Source organism: Mus musculus, chromosome X, assembly GCF_000001635.26.
Source record: "Mus musculus strain C57BL/6J chromosome X, GRCm38.p6 C57BL/6J".
Lineage (NCBI taxonomy): Eukaryota > Metazoa > Chordata > Mammalia > Rodentia > Muridae > Mus > Mus musculus.
Window position 1 is genome coordinate 24,576,989 of NC_000086.7, and position 23,520 is coordinate 24,600,508.

The 23,520-nt window shown below is 37.7% G+C and overlaps 1 long non-coding RNA gene across 1 annotated transcript; it reads left to right on the plus strand.

The window, feature by feature from the left end:
- The first annotated feature begins 20,580 nt into the window (after positions 1-20,580).
- Gm41894 lies at positions 20,581-22,035 on the plus strand. Its single transcript, XR_878088.1, has 3 exons — positions 20,581-20,642; positions 20,831-20,954; positions 22,019-22,035. It is a non-coding gene; the product is annotated as a predicted gene, 41894 (long non-coding RNA).
- The last annotated feature ends 1,485 nt before the right edge of the window (positions 22,036-23,520 follow it).

The following is a 23,520-nucleotide window of genomic DNA, read 5'->3' on the forward strand; positions in this document are numbered from 1 at the left end:
TCCTCAGTTGAGAATTCTTTTTTAGCTCTGTACCCCATTTTTTGGGTTATTTGAATTTCTGGAGTCCAGCTTCTTGAGATCTTTGTATATATTGGATATTAATCCCCTATCAGATTTAGGATTGGTAAAAATCCTTTCCCAGTCTGTTGGTGGCCTTTTTGTCCTATTGACAGTGTCTTTTACCTTACAGAATCTTTGCAATTTTATCTGGTCCCATTTGTTGATACTTGATCTTACAGCACAAGCCATTGCTGTTCTGTTCAGGAATTTTTCCACTATGCCCATATCTTCGAGGCTTTTCCCCACTTTCTCCTCTATAAGTTTCAGTGTCTCTGGTTTTATGTGAAGTTCCTTGATCCACTTAGATTTGACCTTAGTACAAGGAGATAAGTATGGATCGATTCGCATTCTTCTACACGATAACAACCAGTTGTGCCAGCACCAATTGTTGAAAATGCTGTCTTTCTTCCACTGGATGGTTTTAGCTCCCTTGTCGAAGATCAAGTGACCATAGGTGTGTGGGTTCATTTCTTTTTATTTTATTTTATTTTATTAGGTATTTATTTCATTTACATTTCCAATGCTATCCCAACAGTCCCCCACATGCTCCCCGACCCAATCCCCCCCCACTCCCCTCCCACACTCCCACTTCTTGGCCCTGATGTTACCCTGTACTGGGGCATGTAAAGTTTGCACGACCAATGGGCTCTCTTTCCACTGATGGCCGAATAGGCCATCTTCTGATACATATGTAGCTAGAGACATGAACTCCAGGGGTTACTGGTTAGTTCATATTGTTGTTCCACTTATAGGGTTGCAGATACCCCCAGCTCCTTGGGTACTTTCTCTAGCTCCTCCATTGGTGGCCCTGTGATCCATCCAATAGTTGACTGTGAGCATCCACTTATGTGTTTGCTAGGCCCCGGGATAGTCTCACAAGAGACAGCTATATCAGGGTCCTTTCAGCAAAATCTTGTTTTTGTAGGCAATGGTGTCAGTGTTTGGAGGCTGATTATGGGATGGATCCCCGGGCATGTCAGTCTCTAGATGGTCCATCCTTTCATCTCAGCTCCACACTTTGTGTCTGTAACTCCTTCCATGGGTGTTTTGTTCCCAATTCTAAGAAGGGGCAAAGTGTCCACACTTTGGTCTTCGTTCTTCTTGAGTTTCATGTGTTTCGCAAATTGTATCTTATATTTTGGGTATTCTAAGTTTCTGGGCTAATATCCACTTATCAGTGAGTACATATTGTGTGAGTTCTTTTGTGATTGGGTTACCTCACTCATGATGATGCCCTCCAGGTCTATCCATTTGCCTAGGATTTTCATAAATTCATTCTTTTTTTTTTTTTTTTCATTTTTTTTTATTAAATATTTAGCTCATTTACATTTCCAATGCTATACCAAAAGTCCCCCTTACCCACCCACCCCCACTCCCCTACCCACCCACTCCCCCCCTTTGGCCCTGGCGTTCCCCTGTACCGGGGCACACAAAGTCTGCGTGTCCAATGGGCCTCTCTTTCCAGTGATGGCCGACTAGGCCATCTTTTGATACATATGCAGCTAGAGTCAAGAGCTCAGGGGTACTGGTTAGTTCATAATGTTGTTCCACCTATAGGGTTGAAGATCCCTTTAGCTCCTTGGGTACTTTCTCTAGCTCCTCCATTGGGAGCCCTGTGATCCATCCATTAGCTGACTGTGAGCATCCACTTCTGTGTTTGCTAGGCCCCGGCATAGTCTCACAAGAGACAGCTACATCTGGGTCCTTTCAGTAAAATCTTGCTAGTGTATGCAATGGTGTCAGCATTTGGAAGCTGATTATGGGGTGGATCCCTGGATATGGCAGTCTCTACATGGTCCATCCTTTCATCTCAGCTCCATACTTTGTTTCTGTAACTCCTTCCATGGGTGTTTTGTTCCCACTTCTAAGGAGGGGCATAGTGTCCACACTTCAGTCTTCATTTTTCTTGAGTTTCATGTGTTTAGGAAATTGTATCTTATATCGTGGGTATCCTAGGTTTTGGGCTAGTATCCACTTATCAGTGAGTACATATTGTGTGAGTTCCTTTGTGATTGTGTTACCTCACTCAGGATGATGCTCTCCAGGTCCATCCATTTGGCTAGGAATTTCATAAATTCATTCTTTTTAATAGCTGAGTAGTACTCCATTGTGTAGATGTACCACATTTTCTGTATCCATTCCTCTGTTGAGGGGCATCTGGGTTCTTTCCAGTTTCTGGCTATTATAAATAAGGCTGCCATGAACATACTACTGCAGGTGTCCTTCTCTGGGTATATGCCCAGGAAAGGAATTACTGAATCTTCAGATATTACTATGTCAAATTTTTTGAGAAACTGCCAGACTGATTTCAAGAGTGGTTGTACAAGCTTGCAATCCCACGAGCAAAGGAGGAGTGCTCCTCTTTCTCCACATCCTCGCCAGCATCTGAGGTCACCCGAATTTTTGATCTTAGCCATTCTGACTGGTGTGAGGTAGAATCTCAGGGTTGTTTTTATTTGCATTTCCCTGATGGTTAAAGATGCTGAACATTTTTTCAAGTGCATCTCAAACCTTCGGTATTCCTCAGTTGAGAATTCTTTTTTAGCTCTGTACCCCATTTTTTTGGGTTATTTGAATTTCTTGAGTCCTGCTTCTTGAGATCTTTGTATATATTGTATATTAATCCCCTATCAGATTTAGGATTGGTAAAAATCCTTTCCCAATCTGTTGGTGGCCTTTTTGTCCTATTGACAGTGTCTTTTACCTTACAGAATCTTTGCAATTTTATCTGGTCCCATTTGTTGATACTTGATCTTACAGCACAAGCCATTGCTGTTCTGTTCAGGAATTTTTTCCACTATGACCATATCTTCGAGGCTTTTCCTCACTTTCTCCTATATAAAATTCAGTGTCTCTGATTTTATGTGGAGGTCTTTGATCCACTTGACTTAAACTTTGTACATGGAGATAAGAATGGATCAGTTCTCATTCTTCTACATGATAACCACCTGTTGTGCGAGCACCATTTGTTGAAAATGCTGTCTTTTTTCCACTGGATGGTTTTAGCTTCCTTGTCAGAGATCAAGTGACCATAGGTGTGTGGGTTCATTTCTTTTTTTTTTAAGTTTTATTAGGTATTTATTTCATTTACATTTCCAATGCTATCCCAACAGTCCCCCACATGGTCCCCGACCCACTCCCCCTCCACTCCCCTCCCCCACTCCCACTTCTTGGCCCTGATGTTACCCTGTACTGGGGCATATAAAGTTTGCACGACCAATGGGCTCTCTTTCCACTGATGGCCGAATAGGCCATCTTCTGATACATATGTAGCTAGAGACATGAACTCCAGGGGTTACTGGTTAGTTCATATTGTTGTTCCACTTATAGGGTTGCAGATACCCCCAGCTCCTTGGGTACTTTCTCTAGCTCCTCCATTGGTGGCCCTGTGATCCATCCAATAGTTGACTGTGAGCATCCACTTATGTGTTTGCTAGGCCCCGGGATAGTCTCACAAGAGACAGCTATATCAGGGTCCTTTCAGCAAAATCTTGCTGGTATAGACAATGGTGTCAGTGTTTGGAGGCTGATTTTGGGATGGATCCCCGGGTATGTCAGTTTCTAGATGGTCCATCCTTTCATCTCAGCTCCAAACTTCGTGTCTGTAACTCCTTCCATGGGTGTTTTGTTCCCAATTCTAAGAAGGGGCAAAGTGTCCACACTTTGGTCTTCGTTCTTCTTGAGTTTCATGTGTTTCGCAAATTGTATCTTATATTTTGGGTATTCTAAGTTTCTGGGCTAATATCCACTTATCAGTGAGTACATATTGTGTGAGTTCTTTTGTGATTGGGTTACCTCACTCATGGTGATGCCCTCCAGGTCTATCCATTTGCCTAGGAATTTCATAAATTCATTCTTTTTAATAGCTGATTAGTACTCCATTTTGAAATTAGTACTCCAATATTGAAATTGTCCCATGTATCCTATCAGACCACCATGGCCTAAGACTGATCTTCAATAACAACATAAATAATGGAAAGCCAACATTCACATGGAAACTGAATAACACCCTTCTCAATGATACCTTGGTCAAGGAAGGAAGAAAGAAAGAAATTAAAGACTTTTTAGAGTTTAATGAAAATGAAGCCACAACGTACCCAAACCTATGGGACACAATGAAAGCATTTCTAAGAGGGAAACTCATAGCTCTGAGTGCCTCCAAGAAGAAACGGGAGAGAGCACATACTAGCAGCTTGACAACACATCTAAAAGCTCTAGAAAAAAAGGAAGCAAATTCACCCAAGAGGAGTAGACGGCAGGAAATAATCAAACTCAGGGGTGAAATCAACCAAGTGGAAACAAGAAGAACTATTCAAAGAATTAACCAAACGAGGAGTTGGTTCTTTGAGAAAATCAACAAGATAGATAAACCCTTAGCTAGACTCACTAAAGGGCACAGGGACAAAATCCTAATTAACAAAATCAGAAATGAAAAGGGAGACATAACAACAGATCCTGAAGAAATCCAAAACACTATCAGATCCTTCTACAAAAGGCTATACTCAACAAAACTGGAAAACCTGGACGAAATGGACAAATTTCTGGACAGATACCAGGTACCAAAGTTGAATCAGGATCAAGTTGACCTTCTAAACAGTCCCATATCCCCTAAAGAAATAGAAGCAGTTATTAATAGTCTCCCAGCCAAAAAAAGCCCAGGACCAGACGGGTTTAGTGCAGAGTTCTATCAGACCTTCAAAGAAGATCTAACTCCAGTTCTGCACAAACTTTTTCACAAGATAGAAGTAGAAGGTATTCTACCCAACTCATTTTATGAAGCCACTATTACTCTGATACCTAAACCACAGAAAGATCCAACAAAGATAGAGAACTTCAGACCAATTTCTCTTATGAACATCGATGCAAAAATTCTTAATAAAATTCTCGCTAACCGAATCCAAGAACACATTAAAGCAATCATCCATCCTGACCAAGTAGGTTTTATTCCAGGGATGCAGGGATGGTTTAATATACGAAAATCCATCAATGTAATCCATTATATAAACAAACTCAAAGACAAAAACCACATGATCATCTCGTTAGATGCAGAAAAAGCATTTGACAAGATCCAACACCCATTCATGATAAAAGTTCTGGAAAGATCAGGAATTCAAGGCCAATACCTAAACATGATAAAAGCAATCTACAGCAAACCAGTAGCCAACATCAAAGTAAATGGAGAGAAGCTGGAAGCAATCCCACTAAAATCAGGGACTAGACAAGGCTGCCCACTTTCTCCCTACCTTTTCAACATAGTACTTGAAGTATTAGCCAGAGCAATTCGACAACAAAAGGAGATCAAGGGGATACAAATTGGAAAAGAGAAAGTCAAAATATCACTTTTTGCAGATGATATGATAGTATATATAAGTGACCCTAAAAATTCCAACAGAGAACTCCTAAACCTGATAAACAGCTTCGGTGAAGTAGCTGGATATAAAATTAACTCAAACAAGTCAATGGCCTTTCTCTACACAAAGAATAAACAGGCTGAGAAAGAAATTAGGGAAACAACACCCTTCTCAATAGCCACAAATAATATAAAATATCTCGGCGTGACTCTAACGAAGGAAGTGAAAGATCTGTATGATAAAAACTTCAAGTCCCTGAAGAAAGAAATTAAAGAAGATCTCAGAAGATGGAAAGATCTCCCATGCTCATGGATTGGCAGGACCAACATTGTAAAAATGGCTATCTTGCCAAAAGCAATCTACAGATTCAATGCAATCCCCATTAAAATTCCAACTCAATTCTTCAACGAATTAGAAGGAGCAATTTGCAAATTCATCTGGAATAACAAAAAACCGAGGATAGCAAAAACTCTTCTCAAGGATAAAAGAACCTCTGGTGGAATCACCATGCCTGACCTAAAGCTTTACTACAGAGCAATTGTGATAAAAACTGCATGGTACTGGTATAGAGACAGACAAGTGGACCAATGGAATAGAATTGAAGACCCAGAAATGAACCCACACACCTATGGTCACTTGATCTTCGACAAGGGAGCCAAAACCATCCAGTGGAAGAAAGACAGCATTTTCAACAATTGGTGCTGGCACAACTGGTTGTTATCATGTAGAAGAATGCGAATCGATCCATACTTATCTCCTTGTACTAAGGTCAAATCTAAGTGGATCAAGGAACTTCACATAAAACCAGAGACACTGAAACTTATAGAGGAGAAAGTGGGGAAAAGCCTTGAAGATATGGGCACAGGGGAAAAATTCCTGAACAGAACAGCAATGGCTTGTGCTGTAAGATCGAGAATTGACAAATGGGACCTAATGAAACTCCAAAGTTTCTGCAAGGCAAAAGACACTGTCTATAAGACAAAAAGACCACCAACAGACTGGGAAAGGATCTTTACCTATCCTAAATCAGATAGGGGACTAATATCCAACATATATAAAGAACTCAAGAAGGTGGACCTCAGAAAATCAAATAACCCCCTTAAAAAATGGGGCTCAGAACTGAACAAAGAATTCTCACCTGAGGAATACCGAATGGCAGAGAAGCACCTGAAAAAATGTTCAACATCCTTAATCATCAGGGAAATGCAAATCAAAACAACCCTGAGATTCCACCTCACACCAGTGAGAATGGCTAAGATCAAAAATTCAGGTGACAGCAGATGCTGGCGAGGATGTGGAGAAAGAGGAACACTCCTCCATTGTTGGTGGGATTGCAGGCTTGTACAACCACTCTGGAAATCAGTCTGGCGGTTCCTCAGAAAATTGGACATAGTACTACCGGAGGATCCAGCAATACCTCTCCTGGGCATATATCCAGAAGAAGCCCCAACTGGTAAGAAGGACACATGCTCCACTATGTTCATAGCAGCCTTATTTATAATAAATTCATTCTTTTTAATAGCTGATTAGTACTCCATTTTGTAAATGTGCCACATTTTCTGTATCCATTCCTCTGTTGAGGGTCATCTGGGTTCTTTCCAGTTTCTGGCTATTATAAATAAGGCTTCTGTGAACATAGTGGAGCATGTGTCCTTCTTATTGGTTGGAACATCTTCTGGATATATGCCCAGGAGAGGAATTGCATGATCCTCTGGTAGTACTATGTCGAATTTTCTGAGGAACCACCAAACTGATTTCCAGAGTTGTTGTACAAGCTTGCAAACCCAACAATGGAGGAGTGTTCCTTTTTCTCCACATCCTCGCCAGCATGTGCTGTTACCTGAATTTTTGATCTTAGCCATTCTGACTGGTGTGAGGTAGAATTTCAGGGTGGATTCATTTCTGTGTCTTCAATTCTATTCCATTGATCTACCTGTCTGTTTCTGTACCAGTACCATGCAGTTTTTATCACAATTGTTCTGGGGTACAGCTTGAGGTCAGCCATGGTGATTCCCCCAGAGGTTCTTTTATTATTGAAAATAGTTTTTGCTATCCTAGCTTTTTTGTTTTTGTTCTTTTTTTGTTTGATTTTTGTTTTTGTTTTTGTTATTCCAGATGAATTTTCAAATTGACTTTTCTAACTTAGTGAAGAATTGAGTTAGAATTTTGATGGGTATTGCATTGAATATGTAGATTTTGTTCGGCAAATAGACATTTTTACTATATTAACCCAGCCAATCCATGAGTATGGGAGATCTTTTTATCTTCTGAGTTCTTCAATTTCTTTCTTCAGAGACTTGAAGTTCTTGTCATACAGACTTTTCACTTCCTTAGTTACAGTCACACCACCGTATTTTATATTTTTTGACTGTTGTGAAGTGTGTTGTATCCCTAATTTCTTTCTCATCCTCTTTATTCTTTGTGTAGGGAAAGGCCACTGACATGTTTGAGTTAATTTTATATTCAGCTACTGCACTGAAGTTGTGAATCAGGTTTAGGATTTCTCTGGTGTAATTTTTGGGGTCACTGATACATGCTATCATATCTTCTAAAAATAGTGATATTTTGCCATCTTTCCAATTTGTATTCATTTGTTCTCCTTTTGTTGTTGAATTGTTCTGGCTAGGACTTCAAGAACTATGTTGAATAGGTAGGGAGAAAGTGGGCAACCTTGTCTAGTCCCTGATTTTAGTAGGATTGCTTCAAGTTTCTCACCATTTAGTTTGATGTTGGCTACTGGTTTGCTGTCTCTTGCTTTTATTATGTTTAGGTATGGGCCTTGAATTCCAGATCTTTCCTCAACTTTTACTATAAATGGTGTAGTATTTTGTCAAATGCTTTCTCAGCATCTAATGAGATAATCGTGTGGTTTTTGTCTTTGAGTTTGTTTATCTAGTAGATTAAGTTGGTGGATTTCTGTATACTTAACTATCCCCGCATCGCAGGGATAAAGACTACTACTTGATCATGATGTATTCTTGGATTCAGTTTTCAAGAATTTTATTGAGTATTTTTGCATTGATATTCATAAGGGAAATTGGTCTGAAGTTTTCTTTCTTCATTGGGTCTTTGTATGGTTAGAGTATAATTGTAATTCTGGCTTCATAGAACAAATTGAATAATGATCCTTCTCTTTTGATTTTGCATAATATTTTGAATAGTATTGGTATTAGGTCTTCTTGAAGAGCTCATAGAATTTTATACTAAACCCATCAGATACTGGGCTTTTTTTTGTTGCTGTTTGGGAGACTATTAATGACTGCTTCTATCTCTTTAGGGGTTATGGGAGTATTTCCATGGTTTATCTGATCCTGGTTTTAATTAGGTACCTGATATCTGTTTAGATAATTTTACAATTCATCCAGATTTTCCAGTTTTGTTGAGTATAGGATTTTGTAGTAGGATCTGATGATTTTTTTTCGATTTCCTAAGTTTCTTTTGGTATGTCTCCCTTTTCATTTCTGGTTTTCATAATTTGGATACTGTCCCTGTGCCCTGTAGTTAGTCTAGCTAAGGGTTTGTCTATCATGTTGATTTTCTCAAATCAACCAGCTCCTGGTTTGGTTGATTCTTTGTATAGTTCCTTTGTTTCCACTTGGTTGATTTCAGTCCTGAGTTTGATTGTTTCCTGCCTTCTATTCCTCTTGGGAGAATTTGCTTCCTTTTGTTCTAGAGCTTTTAGTTGTGCTGTCAAGCTGCTCCTGTATCCTCTCTCCAGTTTCTTTTTAGAGGCATTCAAAGCTATAAATTCTCCTCTTAGGATTGCTTTCATTGTTTCCCATAAGTTTGGGTATGTTGTAGCTTCATTTTCATTAAACTCTAAAATGTCTTTAATTTCTTTCTTTATTTCTTACTTGACAGAGTTATCATAGAGTAGGTTGTTGCTCACCTTCCACGTGTATGTGGGTTTTCTATTATTTATATTTTTATTGAAGATTAGCCTTAGTCTGTGGTGATCTGATAGGATGCATGGGATTATTTCAACATTTTTATATTTGTTGATGCATGTTTTGTTATTGATTATATGGTCAATTTTGGAGAAGGCATCATGAGGTGCTGAGAAGAAGGGATATCCTTTTGGTTTAGGATACAATGTTCTATCGATATCAACTAAATCCATTTGTTTCATAATTTCTGTTACTTTTATTGTGTGTCTGTTTAGGTTTTGTTTCCAGAATCTGCCCATTGATGAGAGAGGGTTGTTGAAGTCTTCCACTATTATAGTGTGCAGTGCAATGTGTGTTTTGAGCTTTACTAAAATTTCTTTTATGAATGTGGATGCCTTTGCATTTGGAGCATAGAAGTTTAAAATTGAGATTTCATCTTGGTAGATTTTATCTTTTGTGAGTATGATTCCCACCACCTTGTCTTTTTTGATAACTTTGGGTTGGAAGTCTATATTATTCCATATTAGAATGGATACTCCATCTTGTTTCTTGGGACCATTTGCTTAGAAAATTATTTTCCAGGCTTTTACTCTGAATTACTGTCTGTATTTGTCCCTGAGGTGGGTTTACTGCAAGCAGCAAAATGTTGGGTCCTGTTTTTGTAGCCAGTCTATTAGTCTATGTCCTTTATTGGGGAAGTGAGTCCATTGATGCTAAGAGAATTTAAAGAAGAGTAATTGTTGCTTCCCGTTATTATTGTTGTTAAAGTTGCGATTTTGTTCTTGCGGCTGTCTTCTTTTAGGTTTGTTGAAGGATTACTTTCTTGCTTTTTCTAGGATGTAGTTTCCATTTTTGTGTTGGTGTTTTCCCATTATTATCCTTTGAAGGACTAGATTCGTGGAAAGATATTGTGTGAAATTGTTTTTGTCATGGAATACTTGGGTTAATCCATCTATGGTAATTGATTGTTTTGCTGGGTACAGTAGCCTAGGCTAAAATTTGTGTTCTCTTTGTGTCTGTATAACATCTATCCATGATCTTCTGGCTCTCACAGTCTCTGGTGAGAAGTCTGGAGTAATTCTAATAGTTCTGCATGTATATGTTACTTGAGCTTTTCCCCTTACTGCTTTTGATATTCTTTCTTTATTTAGTGCATTTGTTGTTCTGATTATTATGTGTCAGGAGGAATTTCTATTCTGTTCTAGTCTATTTGGTGTTTTGTATGCTTCTTGTATGGTCGTGGCCATCTCTTTCTTAAGGTATGGGAAGTTTTCTTATATATTTTTTGATGATATTTCCTGGACCTTTAAGTTGAAATTCTTCATTCTCATCTACACCTATGTGGTCTGTTAATTTTTTCATGGGCATTCCGAACTTCTGGGCTAATATCTACTCATCAGTTAGTGTATATCATGTGTTTTGTTATTGGGTTACCTCCCTCAAGATGTTATCCTCCAGATACATCCATTTGCCTAAGAATTTAATAAATTAATTTTTAATAGTTGAGTAGTACTCTATTGTATAAATATACCACATTTTCTTTATCCACTCCTGTGTTGAAGGACATCTGGGTTCTTTCCAGTTTCTGGCTATTATAAATAAGACAGCTATGAACATAGTGGAGCATGTGACCTTATTACAACTTGGAACATCTTCTGGATTCATGCCTAGGAGTGGTATAGCTGGGTCCTTAGGTAGTACTGTGTCCAATTTTCTGAGGAACCACCAAAATGATTCCCAGAGTGGTTGTACCAGCTTGCAGCCCCACCAGCAATGGAGGAGTATTCCTCTTTCTCCACATCCTTGCCAGCATCTGCTGTCACCTGAGTTTTTGATCTTAGCCATTCTGAATGGTGTGAGGTGGAATATCAGGGTTGTTTTGATTTCCATTTCCTTGATGACTAAGGATGTTGAACATTTCTTTAGGTGCTTCTCAGCCACTAGATATTCCCTAGGTGAGAATTCTTTGTTTAGCTCTGTACCCCATTTTTAATAGGGTCATTTTTTCTCTGGCATCTAACTTCTTGAGTTCTTTGTATGTATTGGATTTTAGGTTTCTAGTTGATGTAGGATTGTTAAAAATTTTTCCCATTCTGTTAGTTTTCCATTTTGTCCTATTGACAGTGTCCTTTGCCTTACAGAAGCTTTGCAATTTTATGAGGTCCCATTTGTTAACTCTTGTTTTTCAGGAAATTGTCCCCTGTGCCCATGTGCCCAAGACTCTTCCCCACTTACTTTTCTATTAGTTTCAATATATCTGGTTTTATGAGGAGGTCCTTGATCCATTTGGAATTGAGCTTTGTACGAGGAGGCAAGAATGGTTCAATTTGCACTTTTCTACAAGCTAACTTCTACTTGAAACAGCACCTTCTGTTGAAAATGCTGACTTTTTTATATTGGATTATTGTTAGCTCCCTTGTCAAAGAACAAGTGACCATATGTGTGTTGATTCATTTCTGGTTCTCAATCCCATTCCACTGATCTACATGCCTGTCTCTGTACCAATACCATGCAGTTTTTTTTTTTTGTTTGTTTTTTTAATTACAATTGCTCTGTAATACAACTTGAGGTCAGGGAATGTGGTTCCACCAGAAGTTCTTTTATTGTTGAGAATAGTTTTCGCTATCCTAGGTTTTTTGTTACTCCCAATAAATTTTCAAATTGTTGTTTCTTTTGAGATAACCCCCACTCTAGTTCTTCAGGACCCGCATGAAGAACAAGCTGTACATCTACTACCCTTAAGCTGAGAGGCCTAGATCCAGCCTGTGTATTTTGTTAGTTACTTAGAAGCTGAATAGTTAATATAGTTTGTTGTTCAGGAGCTTTGGCTTTATTCTTGCATTATTTGTTTTTCTCTCTCATGGAACTATACACTTAGCATGTGCACACTACACATTCAACACCCAAAGTGAATTCCATCAAATCTCCAAACTCACAGGTTATCAATGAGTAGTCCACTGATTCCTATGTCTTTCTGTGTTGCTTTTTAACAATTGGAGAAGATTGACATTCCATGTGTGACCTCTATCAATCATGGCCTAATCTCTCAGTAAGCAAAATGTATGAGTGGTATTTGGATACTCCGTCTTTATCCCCTACTATCTTTTTATCTTCTATTTTTATTTTATACCAACCCCAATTCCCCTTCTAGCTTTTGCACCAGTCACAATGTATTATGATGCAATCCTCCTAAGGCCAATGATACTCAGGCTTTTATGTCTCCAGGAACACACTATTTTAACTGTTTGGTCTTTTGTTACCTTATCTGCCTAAAAATTAATAATCATTATTTCATATCAACTGGTTCTATTTATACACACACTGTGCATATATGTTATGTGATTACTATTATTAAAAAGGCATAATTTTTATATTTTCAAAGGACTCTGTTGGATAAAGGTGAAGATTAGATTCCCCCAGAAATGATCAAGTATGACACAGTAGAAATATACTGAGACTTCAATGTCTCCAGCTGTGCCAACCAAGTTCTCCTTCACACATAGTCTGTCTTTCTATGTTTCCATAATATTTTCTTATTCTTTTTTAATTGGTTCTTTTTTTCCTTTGTTCTGAGATCCAGTGAAGTCAGAAAAATGTTATTTTTCATCTTTATTTAAAGAGCATATTATTATTAATACCATTATCATTGTTTTATTTACATCTCAAATATTGTCCTGCTCCTGTACCCCCTTGCACAGTTCTTCACCTTATTCCCTCTCACTTTGCCTCTGAGATGGGTATCACCATGGGCATCCCCCTCCCCTGGGTCTGCAACTCTTTACAGGATTAAGCAGAACCTCTCCCACTAACACCAGTCAAGGCAGTCCACTGCTACATACATATTGGTGGCCTCAGACCAGACTTATTTGCTCTTTGATTGGTGACCTAGTCTTTGGGAGCTCCCAGTGGTACACATTAGTTGACACTGTTGGTCTTCCATGTTGCCAACCCCTTCAGTCCCTTCATTCCTCCCCCTAACTCTTCCATACATGTCTCTGACCTCAGTCTAGTAGTTGGATATATGCATCTACATCTGTCTCATTCAGTTGTTGGTATAGCATCTCAGAGGACATCCTTGCTAGGCTCCTCTCTGAAAGTACAACAGAGCATCAGTAATACTGTCAGGGTTTGGTACCTGCCCGTGGGATAGATCCCAAGTTGGGCTGGTCACTGGTCTGCCATTCCTTTAGTTATTACTCCATTTCCCCCTGCATTTCTTTTACATAGAAACAATTTTAGGTTGAAAATGCATAGACTCAATACAATTTCCATCACTATTCCAATATAATTCCTCACAGACATGGAAAGAACAATTTTCAACTTCATATGGGAAAACAAAAAACCCAGAATAGCCAAAACAATTCTGAACAATAAAAGAATATGTAGAATTAATCACTTAAGCAAAAGTAATAATAATAATAATAATAGCCCACATGGAGTTGGTACACAGACAGACAGGTTGATCAATGAGATAAAAAATGAAAACCCAGGAATAAACACATACACCTATGGACACTTGATCTCTGACAAAAAAAGCTAACCATACAGTGGAAAAAAATAAGGCATCAACAAATGGTGCTTGTCTAACTGGCAGTCTGCCTTTAGAAGAATGCAAACTGATTCATATTTATCACCATGCACAAAGCTTACATTCAAGTGGATCAAGGACCTCAACATGAAACCAGATACACTGAATTTAATAGAAGAGAAAGTGGAAAATAAACTCGAATACATTGGCATAGTGAGAAATTTCCTGAATATAACACACCAATAGCTGAGACTCTAAGACCAACAATCCATAAATGGGACCTCATGGAACTGCAACATTTCTTTAAAGCAAAGGACACTGTCAACAAGACAAAAGGCAAGATACAGAAAATGTTTGTGTGTGTAGTCTTACTTCAACTAGATAAAACAAGTCTGTTTATTAGGAAATATGTAATCATATCTTGACCATTCTATCAAGGCCTGTAGTATTTTCAGAGGACTATTACTATAAACTCACTTGTTATTACCTTGCATCTGGTAGCTTATTTGTACCATTTAAAGCAGTTGTCCTCAATCTTCCTATTGCTGGCAATCCTTTAATACTGTTCCTTATGTTGTGGTCAACCCAAACAAAAGTTCTTTTCGTGGTTTAAATGTACATGTTGAATATAATAATATATGTTATGTTGGTTTGGGTTTACCAATATAAGCTTTATTATATATTCATGGAACCTGCTACCTTAAGATACATATCTTTATTAAAAATTAAATTTAGATAAATATTACTTCAATTGTTTTCCCATCAGTGCTTATTAGTGTAAGAGTAGTATTAAGTATCCTTTGGTCTTCAAAGTACCTTAATGACATTTCATTTTTCATTACTGTCAAATGATTTCAATGGTGTTCATTTTTCTTGTATTTTTATCAGTTTCTCTCCTAGTACTCTGTTCCTCCATCTTTCTCATGCACTCACTCATTCCTCCTGTTTTCATCCGCACCTGACTCAAATCTACCTACAAATTTGTTTCCCTTCCTAAGCAGATCCATAAGTTCCCCCTCCTTGAGCTCTTCATGTTTTGTTTAGGCTCGCTGTATCTGAGGATTGTAGTATTATTTTCCTTTAAAGAAAAACGAATGTTCAAATATAAATGTGTACATTCCATGTGTGTTTTCCTGTGTCTGGGTTACCTCATTCAGTATAATTTTTTCTAGTTCCATCCATTTGTCTTCAAATTTAAGGATGGTATCTTTTTTTTTCCTCACAGAATAGTATTCCATTGTGTATATTCACCACTTTTTCTTTAGTTACTATTCAGTTGAGGGACATCTAGGTTGTTTACAATTTCTGGCCACTATGAGTATAGCTGCAATGAAGATGATTAAGGAAGTGTCCTTGTGGTAATATGGAGAGTATTCTGGGTGTATGCTCAAGATAGGTATATCTGGATCTTGAGACAAAGAATTTCCAATAGTCTGAGGAACCATTATGTTGATTTTCATAGTGGCTGTTCTAGTTTGCTCTTCCATCAGCAATAGAGACATATTCCCCTTGTTCCAACTGATTGCCACCATCTGCTATTCCTTGTGGTTTGAACTTAGGCATTCTGGTAGGTGTAAGATGGAATCACAAAGTAGTTCTAAATTGCATTTTCCTGGCGGCTATAGACATTGAGAATTTTTAAGTGTTTCTTGGCCACTTGATATCCTCTTGAGAATTCTCATTTTAGATAAGGTAACCCATTTTTAATTGTATTATTAGGTTTCTTAATATCTGGTTCCTTGAGTTTCTTATACATTAGCTCTCAGTCAGATTTGGGCTTGATGAAAATATTTTCCCATTCTGTGGGTTACTGTTTTGCCACTCGGTGTTTTTCTCTGCCTTACAGAATCTTTTCTGCTTCACAGGGAACCATGACAGTTTCAGTATTTTATATGATGGATTACATTTCTGATTGTTGTATGTTGAACCACCTCTGCATCTTTGGGAGGAGATGTACCTTATCGTGGTGTGTGATATAATGTCTTTTTGTTTTGTGAGTATTTTATTATGAGTATATTTGCATTAATGTTCATGAGGGAAATTGTTCTGTGATATACTTTCTTTGTTAAATATTTGTGTGGTTTAGGTGTCAGGATAAATGTTGCCTCATAAAATGAACTTGGAAATATTCTGTCTGTTTATATTTTGTGAATGGATTCCAGTAGTATTGGCATTATCAGTCCTTTAGCAGTCTGATAAGAATTTGTATAATTTAAGCTTTAATGCTGTTCATTTTGTTTACAAATGCCAGTACCATAGAATTTATGGCATAGATGCTAAAAATTAAAAGATTACATTGGTGAAAAAATTTTTTGATGAATATGAAGTGTCTTTTTGTGTTTGCATCAATTAATTTTGGTTTGAAATCTCTCTCTCTCTCTCTCTCTCTCTCTCTCTCTCTGATACTAGAATGGATAAACCAAGTTGCTTCTTATGTCCATTTGCTTATACATGCTAGATCAGGATAGTGAGAGCTCACATCATGAACTGAAAGCAGAAAGCAGAGAGAATTCATTCGTGGTACTGAGATGATAATTGCCCTGATATTCAGCCTGCAATAATGTACTCCTTCCTAACCCCTATTCTAAACCTGCAAGCAACACTAACCATTTGGGACCAATTGTATAAATTCTAAAGATTATGGGAAACATTTCTTACTTAAATCACAACACTATCTTCTTCTCTCAAGGTTCAGAGGTCACCATGGAGAAGATAGTTGAAAGATTGCAAGAACCAAAGGTAGTGAATGACTACAAAGAAAGTCTGTTTTCCAGAAACAATAAGACATTTGTACACGTGAAATGATAGTGACTAAAATTATATGTAGAAGACAAATTCAACATCAAGCCAGACAAAGTCCAGCATCTAGAGGTGAGATCTTTATAACATCCCACTGCTGGCTAAGGAATTTTAACCACTTTTTTTATTTTTTTGGTCACTATTGGGAGATAGAATTTAGCTTTTTTTTTTGGGGGGGGGGGATATGAAGCATGCACCTAATGACAGCAGAACCTCAATATGGTGGGTTATATGAGAAATGTCTCCTATAGGCTTAGGCATTTGAATACTTCATCCTACTTTGGTGCTGGTATTTGCGAAGGTGCAGTTATTTATGGTGATGCCTGAAGAAGTGTGTAACTGGAAGCAGGCGTTGAGAATACTTAACACTGCTGGATTTCCACATAATAGGTCACAAATCAGGCCTCAACAGATTCAAAAATATTGAAATTGTCCCATGTATCCTATCAGATCACCATGCACTAAGGCTGATCTTCAATAACAAAATAAATAACAGAAAGCCAACATTCACATGGAAACTGAACAACACTCTTCTCAATGATACCTTGGTCAAGGAAGGAATAAAGAAAGAAATTAAAGACTTTTTAGAGTTTAATGAAAATGAAGCCACAACGTACCCAAACCTTTGGGACACAATGAAAGCATTTCTAAGAGGGAAACTCATAGCTATGAGTGTCTTCAAGAAAAAACGGGAGAGAGCACATACTAGCAGCTTGACAACACATCTAAAAGCTCTAGAAAAAAAGGAAGCAAATTCACCCAAGAGGAGTAGACGGCAGGAAATAATCAAACTCAGGGGTGAAATCAACCAAGTGGAAACAAGAAGAACTATTCAAAGAATTAACCAAACGAGGAGTTGGTTCTTTGAGAAAATCAACAAGATAGATAAACCCTTAGCTAGACTCACTAAAGGGCACAGGGACAAAATCCTAATTAACAAAATCAGAAATGAAAAGGGAGACATAACAACAGATCCTGAAGAAATCCAAAACACTATCAGATCCTTCTACAAAAGGCTATACTCAACAAAACTGGAAAACCTGGACGAAATGGACAAATTTCTGGACAGATACCAGGTACCAAAGTTGAATCAGGATCAAGTTGACCTTCTAAACAGTCCCATATCCCCTAAAGAAATAGAAGCAGTTATTAATAGTCTCCCAGCCAAAAAAAGCCCAGGACCAGATGGGTTTAGTGCAGAGTTCTATCAGACCTTCAAAGAAGATCTAACTCCAGTTCTGCACAAACTTTTTCACAAGATAGAAGTAGAAGGTATTCTACCCAACTCATTTTATGAAGCCACTATTACTCTGATACCTAAACCACAGAAAGATCCAACAAAGATAGAGAACTTCAGACCAATTTCTCTTATGAACATCGATGCAAAAATTCTTAATAAAATTCTCGCTAACCGAATCCAAGAACACATTAAAGCAATCATCCATCCTGACCAAGTAGGTTTTATTCCAGGGATGCAGGGATGGTTTAATATACGAAAATCCATCAATGTAATCCATTATATAAACAAACTCAAAGACAAAAACCACATGATCATCTCGTTAGATGCAGAAAAAGCATTTGACAAGATCCAACACCCATTCATGATAAAAGTTCTGGAAAGATCAGGAATTCAAGGCCAATACCTAAACATGATAAAAGCAATCTACAGCAAACCAGTAGCCAACATCAAAGTAAATGGAGAGAAGCTGGAAGCAATCCCACTAAAATCAGGGACTAGACAAGGCTGCCCACTTTCTCCCTACCTTTTCAACATAGTACTTGAAGTATTAGCCAGAGCAATTCGACAACAAAAGGAGATCAAGGGGATACAAATTGGAAAAGAGAAAGTCAAAATATCACTTTTTGCAGATGATATGATAGTATATATAAGTGACCCTAAAAATTCCAACAGAGAACTCCTAAACCTGATAAACAGCTTCGGTGAAGTAGCTGGATATAAAATTAACTCAAACAAGTCAATGGCCTTTCTCTACACAAAGAATAAACAGGCTGAGAAAGAAATTAGGGAAACAACACCCTTCTCAATAGCCACAAATAATATAAAATATCTCGGCGTGACTCTAACGAAGGAAGTGAAAGATCTGTATGATAAAAACTTCAAGTCCCTGAAGAAAGAAATTAAAGAAGATCTCAGAAGATGGAAAGATCTCCCATGCTCATGGATTGGCAGGACCAACATTGTAAAAATGGCTATCTTGCCAAAAGCAATCTACAGATTCAATGCAATCCCCATTAAAATTCCAACTCAATTCTTCAACGAACTAGAAGGAGCAATTTGCAAATTCATCTGGAATAACAAAAAACCGAGGATAGCAAAAACTCTTCTCAAGGATAAAAGAACCTCTGGTGGAATCACCATGCCTGACCTAAAGCTTTACTACAGAGCAATTGTGATAAAAACTGCATGGTACTGGTATAGAGACAGACAAGTAGACCAATGGAATAGAATTGAAGACCCAGAAATGAACCCACACACCTATGGTCACTTGATCTTCGACAAGGGAGCCAAAACCATCCAGTGGAAGAAAGACAGCATTTTCAACAATTGGTGCTGGATTTCCAATTTAGTCCCCTTCTTTGTGCTTGTTAAAGAAGAGGGCTCAGTGTTTCCTCCTCATTCTATTCCTGACACTTGCTGACATACAATCCTACCATCATGAAGTCTTTTCTATCTGAAAGTTTATGGTCAAAATCTATTCCTTCTGTAAGGTGCCTTGGTCATGTTATTTTATCATAGCAGCTGGAAAGTAACTAATACTTGGGTTTAACAGAAAGAACACATAAAATATGAAGGAGACATTTACTTCTGCAGGGATATGGAAGGAATAGAAAGGATAAAACAGGGAGTGGAACCTAAACACCCTTGACCTAAGAATAAGAAAATTAAGTAACTTTAGTCAATAGATATTAGGCTTCTTATTAGATTCAAGGCTCACTACACAGGAGAGGAACCATGCTCATTAATGCAAAATTGATCAAAAAGCAATAGCTCAGGGTGTGATAGGACATAGGGGAGAACCTACTGTTATTATTTTTACCTATATGTATACCGTATCAATAAATCCCCACATCAAAATGCATCATGCATATTTGGGTAATATTTAGCAGTAATATGAACCTAATTTTATTATTTGAAGCAAAACACATATAAATAGAAAATGTTATATAATTTGAAATAAAAGATACATAAACAATTGCATACACTGGTTTAATAAGTCAATTGAAACTGTAAAGTTCTAATTAAACTGTACATGCTCATTTACTTATAGCTTATTTGAGGTATAGGTTTTTATGAAGTTAGTAGTGAGATTTCTTATGACTTTTGCAGATATCCTTAGTTTATCTTACCTTCTTCCCTATTCCTTCTACATTAATCTTTCTCATTAGAACCTGACTCTCCAAAGTGTCTCCAGAAATTATGACAATCACAATTATTCATGCTGCCATCAGTAGCCATATTGAAACACACATTTCATGTTGCTTCTGAAGATATTGTTAATGTCAAGGATCCCAGAAACCATCAGAATTTACAGTGAACTTCACAGTCAGTACTGTTCCCTCAGGTCATGTTGAGTTAAATGTTCTGAGATATGTTTTGTCGAGGTCACATATATACTGGCAACAGACAATGTATGGCCAAGATACTTTAGGCCTTTAGCAGCAATCATGTCAGTGATCCCTGCTGCATTATGGGACCAAATTAATATGACAGTCTTATACTGCATTAGAATAATTACTGATGTCAATTATGTATAATTCTGTCACATTCATGATAAGTGTTCTGCCATTTATAAACATTTTTATGTCCATTTTCATTCTTTCACTAGACAAGAGGTTTCAGGCATGGTCATACCAGCGGGATGCTGTCACCAGTAACAAGATAGAGTCTATTTTTAATATTTCTGATGGAGATCATGGTGATGACTATGATCTGTACTGCTTCTGGAGAAACTGCTGAATTCCATGCTCCATACTGATACACAAGATCATTATGAGGTAAGTATTCTGAGCTAGCACTGGATAACAGATCAGTGGCTGAGATTCTACATATCATAAGGAATCCTGTTGATGTTCTTGATTTATCAATTTCACCCTCAATTTCAAGCAAACAATATATTTTGATGTTTGTGGACCTACCTGTGAGAAGCAGCTATACTGATGTCAGTGATGTATTTTGTGAACAGAAATTGGGCAGGAATCCATTATATCTATTGCTGATGGAGATGCTGATGATGGCTATGATCTGTGTTGCTGCTTGAGAATCTGATAAATTCCAAAGTCCTTACTGATGCTTGAATTCATATTGAGGTAAATTTTCCTAGATGGCACTGAAGATCAGACTGATGTCTGAGATAATACCTGATACAGGAAATTCTCTTTATGTTTACTGATAAATGGATATAGCCCCAGATGTTTAAAATGAAATGTACTGTGATGTCTATGTTACTACCTGAAACCTGAAGCTATATTAATGTCAGAGCGGCATGATAGGAATGGCAATCATGAGGGAATGTATTCCTATTGATGATGGAGACCTAATTTATGGTGGTGATCTGTGTTGGTGCGATCTGGTGAATTTGACAGTCCATCCTGATTCTCAAGGTGATATTGAGGTAAGTATTCTGAGCTAGCACTTGCAATCCATTTGATGTTTGAGATCAAACATTCTACAGGAAATTCTGTTGAAGACTCTAATACATTCATGTTGGCCCATAGTTAACCATGTAATTTATAAGATCTATACTACTAACAAGAGAGCCAGAGATGTCAAAAAAAGAAAGAAAACAAAAACAAAAACAAAACAAAACAAAACAAAACACAAAAAACAAAAAACAAAAACAAAAAAAACTTTCCTGCCACTGGATGTGCATGGCCATAATATCTTCTGCACTCTTAATCGATATTAAACATAGTGTTGTATACCTGGCAACAGATACCATGGAACAATTTCATTGGCAACCACTTTGTCAGTGATCACTGTGCTACTGAGAGCCATGTTAATATCAGTAATCCAAAGTGCCTACAGAAACTATGTTGATGTCAATCATCATCCAGAAGCCCTGTTTAAACCCATAGTACATGATGATTCTGGGGAGATTGTTAATGTCAAGGATCCCTGAGGCCAGCAACTTCCACAGAGAATTTAACAATACAGTTTTCTCAGAATATTTTTATTTTTGGGGTCTGAGATGTTATTTTGAGTAACATATATAGTGGCAACTATCACCATTGTATATCCATTAGACTTCAGGTTTCCAGCAGGAATGATATCAGTTATCCCTGCTCCCATGTGGGACCATAATAATATGAGTGTCTCTGAATATCAATGGAAATTTATTTACATCAATTATCCATGTTCCTGTCTATTTTAGATGAAGTGTACTCCCACCCTAACCATTTTGATGTCATGATGCATCCTACCACTAGAGAAGAGGTTTCTCTACAAGGTCCTACTAGGTATCTGAAAATGTCTGAATGTGCATGATATTTCCTGGCAAAGACAAGATGGTATACCCAGATAAATGCTGCCATAGGCACCAAGGTCATGAGTGACCCTTGCTTTGGACATTACTGCCACTTTGGACCTGATCCCAACTGCCAAGGGAAATATATTGGTGTCACTCATCAGTGACAATGGTCAATTTTGGAGAAGTTCCCGTGAGGTGCTGAGAAGAAGTTATATCCTTTTGTTTTAGAATAAAATGTTGCGTAGATATCTGTCAAGTCCATTAGTTTCATAACTTCTGTTACTTTCTCTGTGTCCCTTTTTAGTTTCTGTTTCCATGATCTGTCCATTGATGAAAGTGGTGTGTTGAAGTCTCCCATTATTACAGTGTGAGGTGCAATGTGTGCTTTGAGCTTTACTAAAGTGTCTTTAATGAATGTGGCTGCCCTTGCATTTGGAGCATAGATATTCAAAATTGAGAGTTCCTCTTGGAGGATTTTACCTTTGATGAGTATGAAGTGTCCCTCCTTGTCTTTTTTGATAACTTTGGGTTGGAAGTTGATTTTATTCGATACCGAAATGGCTACTCCAGTTTGTTTCTACAGGCCATTTGCTTGGGAAATTGTTTTCCAGCCTTTCACTCTGAGGTAGTGTCTGTCTTTTTCCCTGAGATAGGTTTCCTGCAAGCAGCAGAATGTTGGGTCCTGTTTGTGTAGCCAGTCTGTTAGTCTATGTCTTTTTATTGGGGAATTGAGTCCATTGATATTAGGAGATATTAAGGAAAAGTACTTGTTGCTTCCTTTTATTTTTGTTGTTAGAGTTGACATTCTGTTCTTGGGGCAGTCTTCTTTTTGGTTTGTTGAGGGATTAATTTCTTGCTTTTTCTAGGGTGTGATTTCTGTCCGTGTATTTTGTTGTTGTTGTTGTTGTGGTTTTCTGTTTTTATTCTTAGAAGGGCTGGATTCATGGAAAGATAATGTGTGAATTTGGTTTTGTCGTGGAATAGTTTGGTTTCTCCATCTATGGCAATTGAGAGTTTGGCCGGGTATAGTAGCCTGGGCTGGCATTTGTGTTCTCTTAGTGTCTGTATAACATCTGACCAGGCTCTTCTGGCTTTCATAGACTCTGGTGAAAAGTCTGGTGTAATTCTGATAGGCCTGACTTTAAATGTTACTTGACCTTTCTCCCTTACTGCTTTTAATATTCTATCTTTATTTAGTGCATTTGTTGTTCTGATTATTATGTGTCGTGAGGAATTTCTTTTCTGGTCCCGTCTATTTGGAGTTCTGTAGGCTTCTTGTATGATCATGGGTATCTCTTTCTTTAGGTTTGGGAAGTTTTCTTCTACTATTTTGTTGAAGATATTTGCTGGCCCTTTTAGTTGAAATTCTTCATTCTCATCAAATCCTATTATTCATAGGTTTGGTC